The sequence below is a fragment of the Balaenoptera physalus genome, assembly GCF_965194825.1.
Source record: "Balaenoptera physalus genome assembly, chromosome: 8".
Classification (NCBI taxonomy): domain Eukaryota; kingdom Metazoa; phylum Chordata; class Mammalia; order Artiodactyla; family Balaenopteridae; genus Balaenoptera; species Balaenoptera physalus.
In genome coordinates, this window is record NC_138887.1 from 101058427 (window position 1) to 101080693 (window position 22267).

The 22267-nt window shown below is 39.2% G+C and overlaps 1 protein-coding gene and 1 long non-coding RNA gene across 3 annotated transcripts in view; one reads left to right on the plus strand and one right to left on the minus strand.

Annotated features, from left to right (window-relative positions):
- LOC309666105 overlaps window positions 1-5282 on the minus strand; it is a 30504-nt gene extending 25222 nt beyond the window's left edge. Inside the window, exon 1 of the long non-coding RNA XR_014266902.1 lies at window positions 337-5282. This is a non-coding gene — a long non-coding RNA (uncharacterized lncRNA). The remainder of the gene's footprint in view (window positions 1-336) is intronic.
- AHCYL2 (adenosylhomocysteinase like 2) overlaps window positions 1-22267 on the plus strand; it is a 175084-nt gene that overhangs the window by 96191 nt on the left and 56626 nt on the right. The gene's annotated exons all lie outside the window — the stretch shown is intronic.

Genomic DNA, 22267 nt, shown 5'->3' on the forward strand with positions numbered 1-22267 from the left:
TCTTAGTAAATACAGATCTCCGTTATCAAAACTGGGATTTAACATTCATTGAAACATCTTTTTATCTCTAAAATTACCCTCATTTCTACCAAATATAACCAAATTAAGACTAATTTGTTTGCAAAATAAGTCTGGTCTCAAAAACTTGGCCTGATTTACATCAGTGGTCCCCGGCCTTTTTGGCACAAGGGACCGGTTTCGTGGAAGACAATTTTTCCATGGACCAGGGAGGCAGGGGGATGGTTTCAGGATAACTCAGGCGCATTACACTTATTGTGCACTTTATTTCTATTATTATTACATTATAATATATAATGAAATAATTACACAACTCACCATAATGTTGACAGGCGGAGCTCAGGTGGTAAGGCGAGCAATGGGGAGAGGCTGTAAATACAGATGGAGCTTTGCTTGCTTGCCCGCCGCTCACCTCCTGCTGTGCAGCCCAGTTCCTAGCAGGCCACGGACCAGTATCTGTCTGCGGCCCAGGGGTTGGGGACCCCTGCTTTACATGATCTACTTAGTGCCACTTATTTTTGTGCTTTTTCTTGGTGATTTCACTGTTTAAAATGTCCCCCAAATGTAGTGCTAAAGTGCTGTCTAGTGTTCCTAAGCACAAAAAAGGCTGTGATGTGTTTTATAGAGAAAAATGTGCGCTAGATAAGCTTCATGCAGCCATGAGTTATAGTGCTGTTGGCTGTGAGTTCAGTGTTAATGAATCAACAACATATGTTAAGTAAGGTGTCTTTAAACAGAAACATATAAAACAAGGTTATCTGTTGATCATTTGACAAAAATGTGATCAGAGACTCATAGGAGCCTAACCCTGTATTTCCCATAGGACGAATGCTTCAGTGTTGGCTAATTCAGTGTTTGTCGTGACTTTATTAGAATATAACTACCGTGAATAGTGAGAATCTACTGTATTTTATATATTCTTTCCTTCAATGACATTAAAGTATCTTACAGACATTAGCTCAGTCATCAACACAACTTTCAAAAACTGGCTGCTAGACAGTAATTTATTTGTTATATGGAGGATGGTGGGGGGCAATCCACATAGTAGGTTTTCTTTAATGTTCAGATTCTAGGACAATTTTTGCTTCTTATAAGGAATCTCTTAAATATATTATATCCTGCCCTTGGAGGTAAAAAGATCTGTTTCCTAATCATAACTATGCTTGATTGATTTTGCTTTGAAACTCATCAGAATATTCCCTATTTGGCTTTCATGGGAAAAAGTGAAAAGACGAAAGAATTTTGGAAAGCAATTAGAACTTTTTGGCAGTAAATTGTCAGGTAGGGAAAAATAATCATAGTGGTTATTATCACAAACATAAAAGCGGTAATGATATAAGTTGCCGAGTGCGTAGAATTTGAATGTACTATGTTGAACATGGCTTCTCATATACATATATATTATAGGAACATCTCTCTCCTTCAACTCTGGATTCAGATCTTTGTCTAGATCTTGCTAGTTCTTCCTTTATGTAATGTCTCAAATTTTTCCTTTCTTTTTCAGTCATGTAATAGTAATCTGGAAATACAGACTTTAACCATCTTCAAGTTGACCTTAAAGTTGCTCTCATTTCTTTCAGCCACATTCTCCCTTGAATGCATCTTACTTTAGCATATTTTTATCATATCATTCTGCAGAGATATTACTGCCCTACTTAGAAACTTTCAGTGGCTGCTAGTTGTCTGTTTTTTTTTTTTTTAATTTTCCAAATGTAGATTTTCAGTGGATTTATATATTTATTTTGATAAATTTATTTGCTTTATTTTTCGCTGTGTTGGGTCTTTGTGGCTGTACACGGGCTTTCTCTACTTGTGGCGCTTCTTATTGCGTTGGCTTCTCTTATTGCGGAGCATGGGCTGTAGGTGCACGGGCTGCAATAGTTGTGGCTCACAGGCTCTAGAGCGCAGGCTCAGTAGTTGTGGCACACAGGCCTAGTTGCTCCACGGCATGTGGGAGCTTCCTGGACCAGGGCTGAAACCTGTGTCCCCTGCATTGGGAGGAGGACTCAACCACTGCGCCACCAGGGAAGCCCTATTTATTTAAAATATTTATTTATTTATTTTTATTTATTTGTCTTTCTTATTTTTCTTTTGGCTGCAGCACACGGAATCTTTGTTGAGGCATGCGGGATCTTTTTCGTTACAGCGTGCAGTCTGCTTGGGTTTCTCTGTAGTTGCAGTGTAGGGCATGGGCTTCTCTCTAGTTGTGGCGTGTGGGTTTTCTCTCTCTAGTTGTGACTCGCAAGCTCCAGGGTACATGGGTTCTGTAGTTTGTGGCACCTGGGCTCTCTCGTTGAGGCGCACGAGCTCAGTTGCCCCGCGGCATGTGGGCTCTTAGTTCCCTGACCAGGGATCGAACGCACGTCCCCTGCGTTGAAGGTGGATTCTTTACCACTGGACCACCAGGGAAGTCCCAAGTTGTCTGTTTTTAAATTACTATAAACCAATTGTCTCTTAATGCTTTTCAGTTCTCCTACAGCTGTTCCTCCCCACCTACCTTTTTTTTTTTTTAATTTTGGCCGCTCTGCGTGGCTTGTGAGATCTTAGTTCCCCAAACCCAGGCCATGGCAGTGAAAGCACAGAATCCAAACCACTAGACCACCAGGGAACTACCCCCCGCAACACCTCCCTTAATTGATGTTATGTCATGACTCATTGTTGGGGGGCAGGAACCTCTTAGACGTGAATTCCCTCATCTTATTACCATCATCTGTAAATTTGCTACGTCTATTCTTCTTTTTTCTTTCTATAACAGAGGAAGAAGTACTTGTGCCCTGGATCCCATTCTCTCTTTTCTTCTGAGACTTTTCTTCTTGATTTACCCCTAAGGTTGTTAAACTTGGCAAAAACAACAACACATTGCACAGTTAAATTTGAAATTCAGACAACCACAAATAGTTTTTAGTATAAGCATGTCCCATGCAATATTTGGGACACATTTATGCTGAAAAATTATTTGTTGTTTATCTGAAATTCAAATATAACTGGATGTCCTGAATTTTATCTGGCAACCCTATTTACCCCTCTCTTTACTTTATTTACACTTCTAAACGCACACACATTCATACACACACACAGACGCACACATTTTTATCCTCCCCCTCTGTTGGATCATTCCTTTCAGAGTTCAGTCAAGCTTTAGTAAACATCTTGTGAACAAAAGCACACACAGACACACACACACACACACAAAACTTCCTTTGACTTGTAATCCCTCTTTAGTTATTAACATACCTCTGCTCTGCTTCACAGCCCAGTTTTTCAAAAGACTTGTCTGTTCAAACCATCTCTCCTTCTTAACCTCCCAGTCATTCTTCAGTTTTCCCTAATCCTGCTTTCACCTCCATTACTCCCCCAAGTCATCAAAACCTCCACGTTGCCATATCCTACAAACTATTTTCAGCTGTCGTCTTATTAAACTTCTCAGCAGGTATTTGAAATACCTGACCATACTTTCCGTCTTCAAAAAATCTCCTTTCTTGATTTCAGTGACACCATTCTCTTTGGATTTTTCCTCTTACTTTTCTGGTCGCTGCTTCTTAAATTTCAGTTGCTGGCTTTTCTTCTTCTATCCTGTATGGTAGATCATGGATCAGGGCTCAGACTTGAATTCTGTTTGTTTGTTTGCTTTTTTCTCCTCTCTAGACAATTTTAATCCATTCCCATGGTTTTATGTATCTGTCTATACATGGGATTTAAATTATAGAAACGGATGAAATCATAACTCCCAATTTTATATTTCCAGCCTAGGCTTTCCTCTGAGCTCCAGACTCTGTATTCAAACTTAACATGGCCAAAATTGAAGTCTTGATATTCTTCCCACATCTATTTTTCCCCTATTCTTCCACATTTTAATCAATGGCATCCCTATTTAACCAGTTGCTTGAGCCAGAAACCTGTTGGTTATTCTTGACATCTTCCTTACCCTTCACATTCAGTCTGTTACCAAGTCCAGTTGAGTCAACCAACCTATATGTCTTAAATCCATTCACTGCTGTCATCATCATCCAGGCTACCATCATCTTTCATATGTTTTAATGACCTTCTAACTATTCTTCTCATTTCCATTCATGTTCATTTAGTTTTTCTCTTTTTACACAGCCATGGTGATCTTTTAAAAACATAAATCCCTAGTAGCCTCCTATCATTCTTAGAATAAAATTAAAACTCTTCTGTGACCTGTAAACCCTACGTGGTCAGTCAGTCCCTGCCTACCTCTCCAGTCACATCTTAACACTCTCTCTCATTGACAGTGTTCTTATACAAAATAAGGATTTGGTAAAAATGGAATATTATTCCCAAGCACTTTTTAAAATGTTAGTCGTTGTAATGTGCAGAATTTAAAAAGTTATGAAAATATTGCTAGCCAAACTGAGCATTCATGGGTAGTTAGTTGAAAATGAGATATTTAAGACCAAACAACTAATCTCTCCCTCTCCCCCTTAAAATTTCAGAGCCTTCATGTATTAATTTTCTATGGCTTAAATATAATACAAATGTATTTAATTATAATTCTAGAAGTCAGAAGTCCAAAACGGGTCTCAGTGGACTAAAATCAAAATGTCAACAGGGCTATATTCCATCTAGAGGCTCTAGAGGAGAATCTACTTCCTTGCGTTTTCCAGCTTCTAGAAGCAGCCAGGATTCCTTGGCTTATGGCCCCTTCCTCCATTCTCAAAGCCAGCATTATAGCATCTTTAAATATCTCTCTGGCTCTCATTCTTCTGCCTCCCTCTTCCAAGTATAAGGAACCTTTTGATTATATTGGGCCCACTTGGATAATTCAGGATAATCTCCCTATCTCAAGGTCAACCAATTAGCAACCTTAATTCCATCTGCAGCCTTACCCATGCTATGTATTCACAGGCTTTGGAGATTAGGATGTGGACATCTTGGCGGGGGGGGGGGGGGGCATTATTCTGTCTACCACACATTTCTTTTCTTTATTTCTATTTTTATAAGAGTAATACATCTTCATTCCAGAAAAATCAGAAAATGAGCGGCAATTCAGGAGCCATTTAGGCCCTGTTGATCTCTTAATGGAAATGGAGCCACTTGGCTCATTGCTAAGAAGAGAGGGTCTCTGAACACTTAAGGCACTTAAAGCACCCCAAAAATCTATTAAAAGTCACAAACAGCGCTTCCCTGGTGGCGCAGTGGTTAAGAATCCGCCTGCCAATGCAGGGAACACGGGTTCGAGCCCTGGTCTGGGAAGATCCCATGTGCCGCGGAGCAGCTGGGCCCGTAAGCCACAACTACTGAGCCTGCGCTCTGGAGCCTGTGCTCCGCAACAAGAGAGGCCACGATGGTGAGAGGCCCGCGCACTGCAATGAAGAGTGGCCCCGCTCGCCACAACTAGAGAAAGCCCCCGCGCAGCAACGAAGACCCAATGTAGCCAAAAATAAATAAATAAATAAAAAATTTTAAAAGTTTTTTAAAAAACCCCAAAAAACAAAATAAAACATTATGTTGTACACCTTATACTAATACAATATTGTATGTCAATTATATCTCAGTAAAACTGGGTTGGGGACTAAAAATTTAATCAGAAAAGATGAGCAGATGTTTTGTTTTGTTTTAAATCCAATTAATGCATAGCTTTATTTCAGGATTCAGTCAACTACTATTGCCAAGGTCATGAAAGACTGAGGAATTATCATAGATTGGAGGAGACTAAGGAGACATGACAACTGAATGTAATGTGGGATCCTGGGTTGGGTCCTAGAACTAAAAAAGGACATTTGGAGAAACTTTTGAAATCCAAATAAAGTCTGTAATTTAGTTAATAGGATTGTACGAACGTTAATTTATTAGTTTTGATAATTACCCTGGTTTTACAAGTTGTTAACATTAGAGGATCTTGGGTGAAGTGTATATGGGAGCTCTCTGCACTATTTTTACAAATTTCTTTCTAAGTCTATAATTATTTCAAAACAAAAATTAAAAAAAAAAAAACAGTAAGAGTGGAAGCCACAGAGTGGAAGATGTTTACAAAAGACTCATAATCAGAATCTGTAAATGACTTAAATAGATTAATGAGGGAAAGACTGACAACCCGAAAGAAAAATAGGCAGAATACTTGAAAGGCCACTTCACATAAGAGGATATCCAAATGGCCAATAAGCATAAAAATATTCTTGGCAGTGCACAAGAGTTCCAACTTCTCCAAGTTGGAACCCTTGTGCATTGCTGATGGAATGTAAAATGGTGTGGCTTCTGTAGAAAATAGTATGGTAGATACTCAAAAAATTAAACAGGGGACTTAACCACTTACAGTGGTTAAGAATCTGCCTTCCAATGCAGGGGATGTAGGTTCGATCCCTGGTTGGGGAACTAAGATCCCATATACCCATATATACTGAGCTCAAGCGCTCTGGAGCCTGCATGCAACAACTAGAGAGAAGCCCAAGTGCCACAACAAAGAGCAAAGAAAGATCCTGCATGCCGCAACGAAGATCCTGCGTGCCACAATGAAGACCAGACGCAGCCAAATAAATAAATAAATAAATAAAAAAATAAAAATTTAAAATTTAAAGTTAAACAGAAACTACCATATGATCCATCAATTCCACTTCTGGGTATATACCCAAAAGAATTGAAAGTAGGGCCTCCAACAGATATTTGTACACCTATGTTTGTAGCAGCACTATTCACAATAACCAAAAGGTGGAAACAACCCAAATGTCCATTGATGATGGATGAATAATAGGTAAACAAAATGTACTGTATACATACAATGGAATATTATTGAGCCCTAAAAAGGAATGAAATTCTGATACATGCTACAATATGGATAGACCTTAAAAACATACTAAGTGAAATAAACCAGACAAAAGGACAAATATTGTATGATTCCACTTTTGTGAGGTACCTAGTCAAATTTAAAGAGAAAGAAAGTAGAATAGTGGTTACCAAGGGTTGGGGGAGAAAGGGAATGAGGAGTTATTGTTTAATGGGTATAGAGTTTCAGTTTGGGATAATGAAAGAGTCCTAGGGATGGATGGTGGTGATGGTTGCACAACAATTCAATTATTGCCACTGAATTGTACACTTTAAAATGGCAAATCTTATATATATATTTTTTCACACACACACACATACACACACACACACACAAAATGTTACAGGCCAATATTCCTGATCAACATAGATGCAAAAATCCTCAACAACCTCAACAAAATATTAGCAAGCCAAATTTAACAATACATAAAAAGGATCATATACCATGATCAGGTGGGATTTATTCCAGAGAGGCAAGGATGGTTCAGTATCTGCAAATCAATCAATGTGATTAACAAAATGAAGGCTAAATATCATGCGATCATCTAAGTAGATGCAGAAAAAGCATTTGGCAAGATTCAACATCCATTTGTGGTTAAAAAAAACTCTCAAAAAAAAAAAAAAACAAACAAACAACTCTCAACGAAGTGGCTATAGAGCAAATGTAACTCTACAAAATAAAGGCCATAAAAAAATGTGCTCAGGTTGTGGTCATGATGGTAGTGGTGGTGGTGAGATGCAGATTAAAATCACAATGTGACACCATTACCTCGAATGCCTAAAATGTAAAAAGACTGACAATACTAAGCACTAGCAAGGATATGAAGCAACTGGAACACTGATATCCTGCTGGTAGGAGTATAAAATGATACCAACACTTTGGAAAATTGCTTGACATTATCTACCTAGCTGAACATATGCATACCCTATAACCCAGCAATTCCACTCTTACGTACCTATATCCTACAGAAATATTTTCATATGGGTACCACATGACATACATAAGAACATACATAGCAACATTATTATTTAAGGCCCCAAACTGAAACCGACTTTCAACAGGAGAATGGATTCAATAAATTATGAATAGTCATGCAATGGGGTACTTTCCGGCAATACAAATAAATGAACTACTGCTAAATCAATGAACTTGGATAACTCTTAGAAACATAGAGCAGGAAAAAAACAGCCTTTTAAGAATGCATCTTTTATGGTATTTACATCAGGTTTAAATATAGGCAAAATTGATAAGTAGTGATAGGAATCAGAGATTACCTTTAAGGAGGAGTGAAGGTAATGACTGAGAGGGGACATGAGAGAAGACTCTAGGGTGCTGGTAAAGTTCTATTTCCTTACCTGGGTAGTGGTTACATAGGTGTGTTGACTTTTGAAATTTTATCGAACTGTAACTTTCTGACTTATGTACTTTTTCTGTAGATATGTTATGCCTCAATTTAAAGTTTATTACGAAAAATAATGTAGTGAGAAGTCTACATTCCACATTTATTTAATGGCATTATGCTTCATTATTTCATCCTGCATCCTTCCTACCCTTCCTCTACTTCCCACTCTGTGATAAAATTGAGGGCCCTGAATGCAAATCCTTGTCCGCTCTTACTCTAGTTGTTTTCATGTTTAAGAAGAAGCTTTCAAGTTTAAGCTTGACCTCTTTTTGAGGACAGTTTTAGCTAGAGGTGCTAACTATGCAGCAAATTGAACTCTGACCTAAGTGGAGCTCTATTAGCTGTGTCAGGGAGATTGAGGATTCAAGTCCACACTCCACTCCCAGATTCTAGAGGACTTAACAGGGAGTGGGAAAGGTGGCTTGGTGCCTGCTTTAGTGTACTGTAGTCTCTATATTGCTTAATTGTAACAGTGACTGGATTAGTCAGTGGCAAGGAGGTACATTTAGGGGTACTAGGCATAATTTTGTTATGATGCAGTTTCTTTTTATGGTTTTGTCAATACTTACTCATACCTGAGTCCCTTTTCTTTCCTTTTACCCTTCAGGTGCCTGTGGTATACTGTATTCATTTGGGGCTTTACTCGGAGCTAGCTGTTCTTTGATTAAGTCATTTTTTAAAAATTCAGTACATATTCATTGGTTGTTTGCTATGTGCTTGGAATACAGGAGTGAGACGCATAATATCTGCCCTCAAATTTCTTGCAGTTCTGGTGTGTAAACAGATAAATGTTCAATTATACTATCGGCACTGATAAGTGCTATAATAGAGATCAGTCTGGGTGATTATTCATTAACTCATAGAATTGATTCATTTTTTTTTTTTTGGCCTCCCCATGCGGCTTGTGGGATCTTAGTTCCCCGACCAGGGATTGAACCCCGGCCCTCAGCAGTGAGAGCACAGAGTCCTAACCCCTGGACTGCCAGGGAATTCCATAGAATTGATTCTTAACCTAGACCTGGAGCTGGAAATATGTACTGAAGGAAGTTAGAGTATATGTGTTCTGAGTGGGGATCTGGGGGAATTCAGAGAACTGAGTGAGGCTCAGGAGATACACGGAGGCTGTCATGAAGGGTCTTGTGTGTCATGCTGAGGAGTCTGGATTTTATTTCGAAGACAATGGGGAGCTGTTGAGGCATTATGAGCAAGGAAGTGATGTGTAAAATAATTGTGCTGATGATAATCACATATAAATAAGTTAATTTAACGAACTGAAGTAGGTTATGACAGGGATGGAGTTACCTAGGCCGTGTTAAATTGTAGTCTCAGCAGTATTGCCATCATCTGAGAGCTGTTAAAAATGTAGAATCTTGGGACCTATTCCAGACTTACTAAATCAGAATCAGAATTTTAACAAGATCTCCAAATAATTTGTAGGCACATTCAAGTTTAAGAAGCACTGATTTAGATGGATAGGATGATGGTCAGGCTTTAGACAGCTGGTGTGAAGATGATAGGACAGCTTGCAAGAGATAATGTGGAGAACATATTCTTCCTCCTATTTGGAATACTCTTCTCACTCCCCCTCCCCCACCAAATGCACACCAGCTACCCCCTACTCATCCATTACCTTTCAGCTTAAATGGAGCTTCTCTGATGTGACACTCCCAGTACACATGATTGGTACCCTTGCCATATACTCCCATAGCAGCCTGTACTTACCTTATCATTTTTCACACTTTATTTTTAGTAATTATTGAACTGCCTGTCTCTCTCCTGCACCATGAATGCAGGGACTGTCTTTCTATGCTGCCTGGCACATGATAAGCACCCAATAAATATTTGTGGTTCAATTGAATGAATTCACCATGTATAAGAAGAAAAGATGAATTTGGGTGTGTTGAGGGATGTACATGTTATATTTATTAATAATAATAGTAAATTTTAAATAGCACTGATAAGTTGCAGGCACTGTTCTAAGCGCTTTATATATGTTAATTTATTTTATCTTCTCAGCAATCCTATAAGGTAGATATTCTTAATGTTCCCATTTTAAAGATGAGAAAACTGAGGCACAAGGAGGATAAGTAATTTGTCTAAGGTTATGCAGTTGGTAAGTGATGAATCAAGATTCAAACCCATCTGATACTACTCTGCTATGTCTAGTTTTGGACAAAATAGTTCCCTGGCACTGTGCTAAGTGCTTTCTATGTATTCTATGTATTTTTTAATCTTTATAACATCAATCTGAGGAGGGTTTTATTATCCTGTTTTACAGATGAGGAAGCAAAGGCTCAAAAAGTTATATAGGTTACCAAAAGATACACAGCTAGTAAGTAATGGAGCTAGCCTTAAACCCAAGTCTATCCAACTCTTAAAGCCTGTAGTCTTTACCAGTAATGATGATGCCTCCATGTGGAATATAAAATACCTGTGGGATGTGAGTCTTAAGATCACTGAGGAACTGAGAGATAGGATGCCTAACATTTAAGTTGGTGGGAAGGGGGGCGGTAGTAGGACTTAACTCCAGTTGCTCGGGTAGCATGGGCATTTCAAGTTTGAAGGGGCAAAGGAGATTTAAAGTCTAGCAATTTCAGCCAACCTCATAATTGACCAGATGGAACTCTGAACTCTGCTGGTTAGAAATCTTAGCCTCTACAATAAGCTGTAACTTAGGTGACTAAGGAGTAGTTATTGCTTTTTCTTATGGCCTCAGAGAAACCAGACGGATTAGAAATACCGAATGTCAGAACTGGAAGGAACCAGTTCTAACCTTCCACAGTGCCCTCTTACCCACCTCCCCCTTATTTTATAATAAGGAAACTGAAGAAGGGAGTACTTAGGTGACTTGCTAAAGTCTAATAAAACCATTAGGGACAAGCCAGGAATAGAGGACAGGGTCACATTCTTGTATTCTTTGCCCTGTGCCTTATGACTCTCTAGGCTCCAGATTTATTGCCTCCTGTTTAAAACTTTTCTGCCATTGTAGTTACTTCTTCATCACATTGTAATTACTTCTTGTTCTTTTTGACTTTGGCCCCTGGAAATATTAACTTCTTGTCCTTTCCCCTCCAGCCCCAAGAATATATTCACTCCAGGAAGTCATCTGGCTTGCCCTCATTAATTTAATGATGATACTAGTATCAAATCACCACTGGTAAGAACACCACTGGCACACAGAACTTCAAGTCCATCTTCTTCTTGGAGTGAAAATGAGATTCTTTTGAGCTATTCATACACTTGGTCAATTTTTGTAAAGCTTGAAGGCTGCAGGAGCAGGTGCAGTTTGTGTATTCTTTTGAAGTTGCAAACTCCTAAATGTTCAGGGTGATTATTATAGATAATCATACGCAGGGGTCTCACTCCTGCTCCTGCTATAGGTGTATCTTCTAAGGCACATTATGGTAAAATTAAATTAGAATGAAAACAACTTTATAACTAGTACTTATACCTATACCCTGTGCCTTGTGCAGTCCCACTCAGTTAATAGACCTTCAGTTCTCAATTGTAATAGCTACTGTTTTATTTTTGTTTCAGAGTCATTACAGAAAGGTATAATAAGGCTGCAGTTTTCAAATGAAGTCTATGTTAGTTAAAACCTATTCTAAAAAAAGTCACAACTAAAATGACATTTAGTTTAGCTAAAGTGATATATTTTACTTGTGCTTATTCTTTTATTCCCAACCCTGTCTTCTTTAAAAGTTATCTTCTTCCATGTGTTAACAATACCATGAGGGCAGTCACCTTCCATTTATTTATTTATTTACTGAAGTATAGTTGATTTACAATGTTGTGTTAGTTTCTGGTGTACAGAAAAAGTGATTCAGTTATACACATATATACATATTCTTTTCCATTATGGTTTATTACAGAATATTGAATATAGTTCCCTGTGCTATACAGCAGGACCTTGTTGTTTATCTATTTTATATATAGTAGTTTGTATCTGCTAATCCCAAACCCCTAATTTATCCCTCCCTCTCCCCATTTATTTAATAACAGATTATGCAGAAAACATCAACAGGAGTACCAAGAATCTAGTACTTTGCTGATCACTGACATATTTTAAGGGTTGGGCTCTACTCTAGCAGTGAAATAGTCTTTTGGCCTTGATTTGTTTCTAAAAGCTTCATTATGATGCAGATCATAATAGATTACAATTGATGCAGATCAAGCAATGGAAAGCAGATTGTATATTCTTGCAGAGATAATATTATAATTAAGGATTAAAACCCTACTAAGGACTCACCACAAGTAAGTCATAGCTTTGCTCAGTAGTGTATACCTAAGCCCCTAAAGGTATAAAATAGTGTTCCAAATCCTATAAAATGGACATAAATGTATTTAACACACTGGTTATGCAAGTTGCCCCAGAGTACTATAAGGTATATGTACAGCATACAAAATTTGACAATTTCTTAAGCCCTTACCATATGCTGGACACTACAGGCAAATCAAAGCTGGCTAAGCCCCCGAAGAGCCTGAACTAATGAGGGACAGCACATATTCCAGTAACTGTAATATGAGGAAAGGTGAAAATAGTGATGTGACCAAGGAACAGTATTAGAGAAAAGGGAGATTCCTTTGTTTTTTTAGGTTAGATTCCATGGCAGAACAATCATTTGAGCCAAACCTCGAAGAATTTGTTTTTCGTCTTTGGGGTGTTTTTTGTTTTTTTTTTTTTTGGCCATGGTGTGTGGCATGTGGGATCTTAGTTCCCCAACCAGAGATTGAACCTGTGCCCCCTGCAGTGGAAGCACGGAGTCCTAACCACTGGACCTTCAGGGAATTCCTCAAAGTATTTGAATATGTGAAGATGATGAAAGTGAAGGCAGAATGAATGCATTTCAATCTGAGAAAATAGCATGAGCAAAGGCATTGAGGTGGGAAAGGAGATGGCATAACAATGACACAAGTAAGAGCTACCATTTATTAAGTACTCAGTGTATGCAAACTTTTAAAATCCTTGCATCAATCCTGTGAGATGGCTGTTATTATTTCCACTGTACAGATTAGAAAACTGGATGGTTAGAAAGGTCAATTACATGGCAGCCAGGATACGAACCCAGATCTGTTTAACTCCAAAACCAGAGCTCTTAGATGCTCTGCTGTACAGTCTTCACATTCAGGAAATAACAGGTAATACAGCTCACCTGGGGATACAGAATATATAGGGATAAGTGGTGGAAGATCCTATTGGAAAGGATTTGTAGAGGGTTTTTAGGAGGCAATGAAAATGGATTGGGTGGGAGAGATGAGATGCTTGGTGTCGGAGGGCTCAAAAATAATTGGCAACTGAGTGTTCTAGAAACTAGGGAAAAAGGAGAAATCAAAGATGATTGAGGGGGCTTCCCTGGTGGCGCAGTGGTTAAGAATCTGCCTGCCAATGCAGAAGACACGGGTTCGAGCCCTGGTCCGGGAAGATCCCACATGCCGCGGAACAACTAAGCCTGTGTGCCACAACTACTGAGCCTGCACTCTAGAGCCCACGAGCCACAACTACTGAAGCCCATGTGCCACAACTACTGAAGCTCACGTGCCTAGAGCCCGTGCTCCACAACAAGAGAAGCCACAGGAATGCAAAGCCTGCACACTACAACGAAGAGTAGCCCCTGCTCGTCACAACCAGAGAAAAGCCCGCATGCAGCAACGAAGACCCAAAAGCAGCCAAAAATAAAAAATAAATTAAAATAAAATTAAAAAAAAAAAAAGATGACTGAGGTTTTTATATCTGGATGACTGAGGGAACAGTGGTACAAAAGTAAGGAGAAGAAGCTATTGTTTGAAGAGTGGGGGGAAAGGAAAGATGGAGCAATCATTTTGATTTTAGATATGTTGCATTTAAAGCCCAGATGAAATTCCCTGGCGGTCCAGTGGTTAGGACTCACCGCTTTCACTGCCGCAGCCAAGGTTCAATGCCTGATTGGGGAACTAAGATCCTGCAAGCCGCAGCATGGCCAAAAGAAAAAAAAAGTCAAATGAAATATATCATTGGAAATTTAGGCAACAAATGTTAACTTCTCATTTTATTAAGAAGTTTGGATTAAAAGGAAGACCAGACAGAGGACAATAACTGGAGGTTGCTGAGAGCTGAAGCTTTATCGAAATTGACAATCTGATTACAGAGGGCTTTATCAAAATTTAAACCCTGACCTCAAATCTCTCCTGCATTTCATCGACCTTCTGTATCTTGCTGTCACTCAAATTGCTTCACTCCATAGCTCCTCTATGACCACAGCTTCCTTTACTTCCACTCCTGCTGTTCTCTTTTCTTATTGCATCTGATCTCTACCTGCCCTGTGATCTCTAATCCTTTGACACCTCTGCATTCACCTGGTCCAACAGTCCCCTTCTGTTTTCAATTGCCTTTCTCTCCAGTCCGGACCTGCAGGTCAGTCATTTGAATTCTGCCCTTTCTGGCATCTTGCAATAACACCTCTTCCCCTAGAAGTTACCTTCCTCTCCTCCATTCCACATCCAAAGGACCATTCTCTTAACCGGCGAAAGCCCAAAAGGGCAATGAACCTATAATCACAATCACAATATTATGACTATCAGCTCCAGGGAAATTATCCTCTACAATGGGAATTAACACTGTAAGGAGCCCCTGCTTTTGAAGGGGACCAGAGCAGGCATATCTTGTTGGGCTTCATTTGTGCCTGAAATCTATGGTACTCTTATTGGATAATATACTCTAGGAATTAATTAAGAAGGTAAATAGATTAGGTCACCTTTTTTCTAGTTTTGTTTTATTTCCAAATTTCTGAAGTGTATAAGGAGAAGGGAGCTGGTATGGGGACATAAGGAGGAAGCAGCTTCTGAGGTCCCTTAAGGTGATAGTGTATAAGAGTACTGTGCTGGCATCCTGTTTCTTTCTGAAACCAGACCTGTGAGTAAAAAACAGCATTGGATAGGGACTTCGAGGCAGCATTAGTCTTTTTTAAAAAAATTGAAGTATAAGGAATTCTCTTGTGGTCCAGTGGTTAAGACTCCCGCTCTCACGGCTGGGGGCCCTGGTCGGGGAACTAAGATCCCACAAGCCATGCAGCACGACGAAAAAAAAAAATAATTGAAGTTAGTTGATTTGCAATATTATATTAGTCTCAGGTGTACAACATAGTGATTCAATATTTTTATAGATTATACTCAATTGAAAGTTATTTTAAAATATTGGCTATATTCCCTGTGCTGTACAGTATATCCTTGTAGACTCACAGACATAGAGAACGAACTAGTGGTTACCAGTGGGCAAAGGGAAAGTGGGGTAGGGGATTAAGAGGCACAAACTACTATGTATCAAATAGACAGCACTAGTCTTGATTGGAAACCCTGGCTCCCCCAAACCTACCTACCTACGCTGTGGTAGCTCCTGACTAGCCTCAGGGAAGCAGGTAATTTACAGTGGGCGCCTATCTTTTGGTAGCTGAAGACCCTTAGACTTTCATGTACATAGCACAGGGAGCCAGCAGAGGGAGTTGTGGTCCTAGAACTTTCTTCAGAGCTTCTAAGTTCTGATTTTGCAAGAGATCTTCCCTGGCTCCATCCAAATCTCCTGTGCAATAAGAATTTAACTTGAGATATGCCTGAGTTTGGTGCCAGATCCCTGGTGTGAGCAGATGGGGAGCTTCCGCATAACTGTTTAAACTTGAAAGCCATAAGGAACTCTTGATCGCAAGGAAACGCCTGTTTACTGTGCAGATCCAAATCAAGCAACTCTCAAGAAATGGGTGTGCCTTCTTGACCTCGATCCTTATTGATCTTGGTATCAGTACCTCCAGTGACGCGTCCTCAGGGGCGGGAGAAAGTTAACGCCTTATGGGGGGGGGGGTTGGAAAAAGAGGAACCCTGACTGTTGCTGCAGAAAGTCCCCACGGGGGAGGTGGGGATACTGTCTGGGTAGCATTAAACAGTGAGTGCCCTGTAGGAACCTTGGGTGCCTGGGTGCCTGGGTGTAGTGCCTGGGTGTAGAACCTTGCATCGGCTCTGATTTTGAATCAGAAGATTTGCAGCTGGCCAGTAAGGGATTTATCAGACAGTTGACTAATGATCTTGATTTTAATAGGAAGCCTCTGTGAAAGGGGATGCAGCTTCTGCTAGATATTGTGAACTTCTGAATCACTAGGTTTGGCTCTGCTTTTGGGCACTCAGAAAACCCTGGCATTTCCAAACCACTTTCCCTTTTGCTTCAGGACATAGATTACCCAAGCCTGCACTATGGAGAATGGGGACGGTAATGAGGGCACCTCAGCTTTTCACGTGCCTGAGTGGATGGTGAGTTCTTTGGTCACTTTGCTTTTCCTTCTGTTTCTTGATAATGAGGCAGCCATTTCTGACAGGTGATAGGGATCGCTGTGCAAAGTCCCTACCAAGGCCTGTGGTTGGGAAAACAGTTATTACTCTAATTTCTGACTAATTCCTATGTCCTGGGTCACCCTTGCAGCTTTCTGTTCTTTTTTCTTAAAAAAAAATTTTTTTTTTAAATTATGAGTGAGCTGGGAAGGTCTGAGAGCTGCCTGGCCAGAGTCAGCTTATTGCCTGGCTGTCTGGGCTGGGGTGAGCTTCCCCACTGCTGCCGGTGTACCGCATGGATTGTGTTATACTGTGATTGCTTTGCATTCTATTTGCAAACTGATGCTTAGTTTACTTCTCATGAGGGTAAAGAAAAAGAATAGTGAGGGGAAAAAAAACAAAAACAGCTTGTAGAAATGGTGCTCTCTCTCAAGCCTGAAAAGACTTAAGACATTTATCCCCTATCTTCCCATTTTTCTCCCACCAGCCAAAACAGTTCCCCAAATATTCTTTATATGTGTGTTTCTAAAAGGCAGGAAATATATAGCTCTCTTTTTTAATTAATTAATTAATTAAAAAAAATTTTTGGCCATGCCGCATGGCATGTGGGATCTTAGTTCCCCAACTAGGGATCGAACCCGTGCCCCCTACAGTGGAATAGTGGAGTCTTAACCACTGGACCACCAGGGAAGTCCCTATGTAGCTCCCTTGGTACTATTTTTCAAAATACCTTTTTTGCCTGATATTTTTAATATAATAAGGACTTAATTTGTTGATAAGAACTAGCACATAAAACCTAATATTTTAGATCCAATTTTAACTTTTGATTTAAAAACAGCAACCATCCTTATGTTCCTGTATGCTTTCTTCCGGGTTTAGCCTGATTTCTTACAGTCTATATACTGCTTATGTTTTTATATATATATATATATACACACACATATATAATATATATATTAAATGTATATATTTTTCCCTGTTGAAAACTGGTTAGACTGTATACAACATATTCCAAGTTCTTTTCAGTGTTTATGGAATTATGGGCTTAGAGAAATAACCATCAGTAATGAGACTGATATATAGTAGACCTAACAAAGGCCCAACTGACTAGCCCATGTTTCAACTCCCATAACAAATATTATTTTTGTTGCGGTTATTCCTCTTGTTGTTCTTAATGTTGTTCCAGAACCTTGTGCTCAGTTTTAAGACATTTGATCAAAAGAAATCCTACTCATCCACAAGCTTATTTCAAATAACGCAGTGTTTTAGAATTAATGGGGGGGTCTGGGCAAGATGGCGGAAGAGTAAGACGTGGAGATCACCTTCCTTCCCACAGATACATTAGAATTAATGGAAAAAATTCAGATAATAATTCTAGTTGGATTTCTAAGTTTGTTTTTGAATCTCCAGCACTCACTAATAACAAGAAGGGGGAGCAGGAATTCTGGTTTTCTTAGGTGAGGGCCCACATTAAGATATTAACCTTTGGTACTTCTATAAAGGAATATTACAGAAGAATTCCGCAGGACACTGGTGTGTCAACTCAATCAACGAAAGTGTTATAGTAACTCTTATTCTTATAAATAATAATACATCTCGGCGCTGTCTTATCTGCTGAGCACATCCTCTCAAGAGGAGCTCCTACTGGACTTTTACCTACTCACCTTCTTTTTATTTAAGTGAATAAGATAACTGTCCTAAAGGAGTTAGTGTGACTATTGCTCAAGCGATACCACCTAAGACTTCCCAGCTTTTAAAAAACATTCTTTAATAAAGCACAGCTCTGCTTTGTTTTCAATATGGCGCCTCTTTTACTTAGTGATTTCCTGGCCCTTCTCTCTCAAAAACCAGCACAGTACCTTTGATCAGTAGATTTTTTTAAGACCAATGAGAAAAAGTAGGGAGGGGCTGGCCTCAATAACTCAGTTTTTTCACCTGTTATCTTTCCCTTGCCAAAGATTAACCCCTTGAGGCTTTCTTTCAGATACCACGTAAGTTGTTAAGTTCTGACCTGGTCTGAGAGTGCTTCATTAGGCTGCCACCAGTATCCACTTAGCCTCCGCTGTGAGCCACTGAGCACCCTGTAGTGTGTTGCCTATAGATTTCCAGACTTTACCTGTGAAATGTTAGAGTGCCTTTGAATCCCCAAGAGGAAACCCTGGAGCCAGTTCCCACAGTGGGTCAAAATTTCCATTTAAGACAGCTTTAACAAATAACTCAATGTTCCAGTTTACATATTAATGTAATGAATTTTCCACTGAGACTATCCTTGCCCCCAAAGGAAGTATGACAAGGCTCTCAAACCTTCTTTCAGGGGGAAAATTTAGCAGAGAAAGGTGCATTATAATACCTCCCTTCTTGTTAATGATCAGTAGCAAAAAGGGACTGGCATACCCCTCAGAGAATAGGACTCAAGACTACAGACAGCAGTTGACAGTACTCACATCTGTGACTCCCAGCAGGGAAATAAGCCAGGACGAAGTTTGAAGAACCCGTCTTGAGAATTGACAAGGTAGACCTTCGAGTTAACATTCCATCATTCACTGGAAAACTTCTGCTAGAGCCTCTGCTCCCCAGCTATTTTCATGTGAAAGATTTTCTTAGCCTTGTTCAGGCAGTTTTACTGCTAAAAGGTTGGGGAACTCATCCTTTTAAAGACTGTCTTTATTAATATATTTTCACTTCCCCTGAGAAATCTTTAGTCCCTAGTGGTAGGTGAAAATACCTCCTCTTATGTGCATGGAGATCAGCAGTAACCTTTTTTTAAGTTTCTACATCTTAATGTTTCCTCCTCCCACTCAAGCTCTTTGTAGTACTTGGTACTTTTCCGTAGGAAATCTAATTCACTTTCTTGAGTACCCAGCCAGCTGGTTACCCGATTTTCTTTCGGCTAGAAGTAATCCCTTTTATAGATGAAGAATTTGTTCCAGCAGCTCATTTGGCTTGGAAGGGAGAGATGTCTCTAAGAATGCTTGAACCATATCTATTTGGAAGTGAGACAAAAACCTTTAAGGTATCTGGTAAATGGCGGTAGAGGTAGCTTCACTATAACTCTGGGTCAGGATTGACACTTAAAGCAAAGACCCATTTGAGAAACTGATGAAAACTATGGACCCTCTCCCTAGGAAAATATACACTTAAGCAACATTTTGCATTCTGTTTTAGAGCATCTAGACATCCATGGACTCTAGGTGAAGAACTTTTGACCTAAAAAAGTAGATATGTTAATATTTTATATTTGTGTGTCATTATGTTGCCTCCAAAACCTTCTCACATACATTATTTTATTTTCTCAGCACACATTTGAGATAGACAAAGTAGGTATTATTGTTCCTATTTTACAAATGAGGATTACAGATGTTAAGTACTAGAAATGTTAAGAAATGGAGATACAAAAAAGAAACTCTGATCACCATCCTTTGTAGTACTACTTTCTGTACTTGAAAAGGAATTAATTTGTTTTTTCTTGGCGTGCTCCTCTATAGGGTAAACAGATCTTCTATCCTCCCCATGAGTCCTATTTTTCTTAATGCGTTAACCGTCTATTCTTAGCCTTAAATTGTAGAAATCAGAATTAGACCCAGTTCTCTTTATATCCTGTGCTGTGTATAAAGAAAGGATTACCTCATTCCATTCTCTGACCTTTGAAATAAGCTTTTCTTTTCTGCCTATGAATATACCTCCATGGTCATAGCCATAGATAGGATAAAATGGTTGGTTAAGGAGAGAGTTAAGAGAGTTCGGTCGAATTTATTCATGCTTGGAGAGAGTGTTAGAGCAGTGGTTCTCAAACTGTGGTCCCCAGATCAGCAGCAGCAGCAGCAGCATCTAGAAACTTGTTAGAAATGCAAAATTTTGGTCCCCACCCAGATTTACTAAATCAGAAACCCTGGGGTGGGGCCTTGCAATGCATTTTAATAAGCTCACTGAGTGATTTTGATGAACCTAAAATTTGAGAACTGCTTTGACAGATAAACTTGTTAAGTGGTAAGGCTTTTCCTGTCAGTCATAGTATCCTAAATTGCCTTCTGGTTGTATTTGGTATAGAGCTGCAGCTCCCTCTGCTCAGGCCTAGTGACTTAAGCCATTAGACCAAGGAGTTCCTTTTCACCTGAGTGAGGAAAATGAGGAACCAGCTGAGAGTGTTCTAGGGTGAATATCCTTGGTTAGGAAGAGCAGAAGTTTAGAGACTCATAAAGCAAGCAAAAAGATATTGGTCTGTCTCATTTCATGAAATTGTGAGTTAGAGATCAAGATTGTCATGGATGATGGTGAACATCAATATTTGAGTTCAATTAATTTCCGTTTCAATTTTTGGTAGTGGCATTGGGCAAAGTTGCCAATTAAAGTGCTGTTAGGTTTCAAATTCTTATATGATTTAGCCATTTCAGACTTGTGGTTTGATCAGAGCCCCAAAATTATCTGCGATGATGTCCTTTCTGAAACCCAATCCAATAAGAAAGTAAATTTAAGGAGCAATTTTAAATTAAATAAATTTAAGATAAATTAAGAGGAATGACATGTATACACTGATGTGTATAAAATTGATGACTAATAAAGAAAAAAAAAAGAGGAATGAGGTGGGGCTGGTACACCCAGGGGAGTTTTTGGTCTTCTGATCAATATCATAAGGTTTGGTGTAGTGGAAAGAGCTTCGGCTCTGGCGTAAACACAGGCTCACGTTCTAGTCCCATTTACTTGCTGTGAGACCTCAGGCAAATCATTTGTTCTCTCAATACAGTCATTTGTACTTTCCTAATTTGTCAAATGGGGATAATTATGCCAAATTTTTAAGATTCTTATACTGATTAACAGAAGTAACATATACACAGGCCTCTGCGTAGTAGGCTCTTAATAAATATTAGTTCTCCTCCCCTTATTCTGTTCTTCCAGGGACCTTTTCTCTCAAAATAAAGATTATCCTAAAAAAAAAAAACTACCATTTTATGTTCTTTCTTGTGCTCAACAAGCACTCATTTTTTTAAAAAAAAATCATATCTGGGATTTTATAGTTAGGGAATTTAAAATGGTATAACTACAAAGAACATGAACAAATCCAAATAATTTCCAAAGCTATTATCTTAACACCATCTGTATGGATGACACTGGGGGGAAATACAGAAATGATTCACAACTGAGGGCTGGTTCAGAGGGCTTGTTTTCTAATGAGGAGATCAATATGTAACTAACAGTCTATTATGAAGACCAGAGGAAATAAGGTAGAGAGAATGAATTAAAATAGATGTGGAAGGATCTTTGACTTCTGCTGGGATCTAACTAACCTAATTTGATTGCCCGATTCCTGGTCCACGCAGCGGTGATTTTCTGTGGCATTGTCAATATGGCACTTTCAAGGGTCACATTCCAATAATGAACCTCTTCTCCATTTGCTGACACATCTGTCTGCATGCAAATGTTAACATCACTAACCCCCTTTCATCTTCTATTCAAATTCAAAAATAAATTACCTGTTCTCTCTAGGGTCAAACTCCCATATCTTGGAGATGAACAATGATAGTAAATTACTGAAAATAACAAGCAGATAAACAAATAAATTGAAATGGTCTCTGGGGAAATGCACGACGCATAATTGTCTATTAGATATACAGCCAGTAGTTTGTTCTCCTACCCTTCTCATCTGTTCCATCAGCCTTCCCAGGAGAATATGTCTCTCCAGCCCCTTTCTCCACACTGGTCACTCTTATCATGCATTAGCCCATAGCATCTTTCCATGATTAATAGGGAGTCACCTCTGTGCAAGATTTTGTTTTATATCT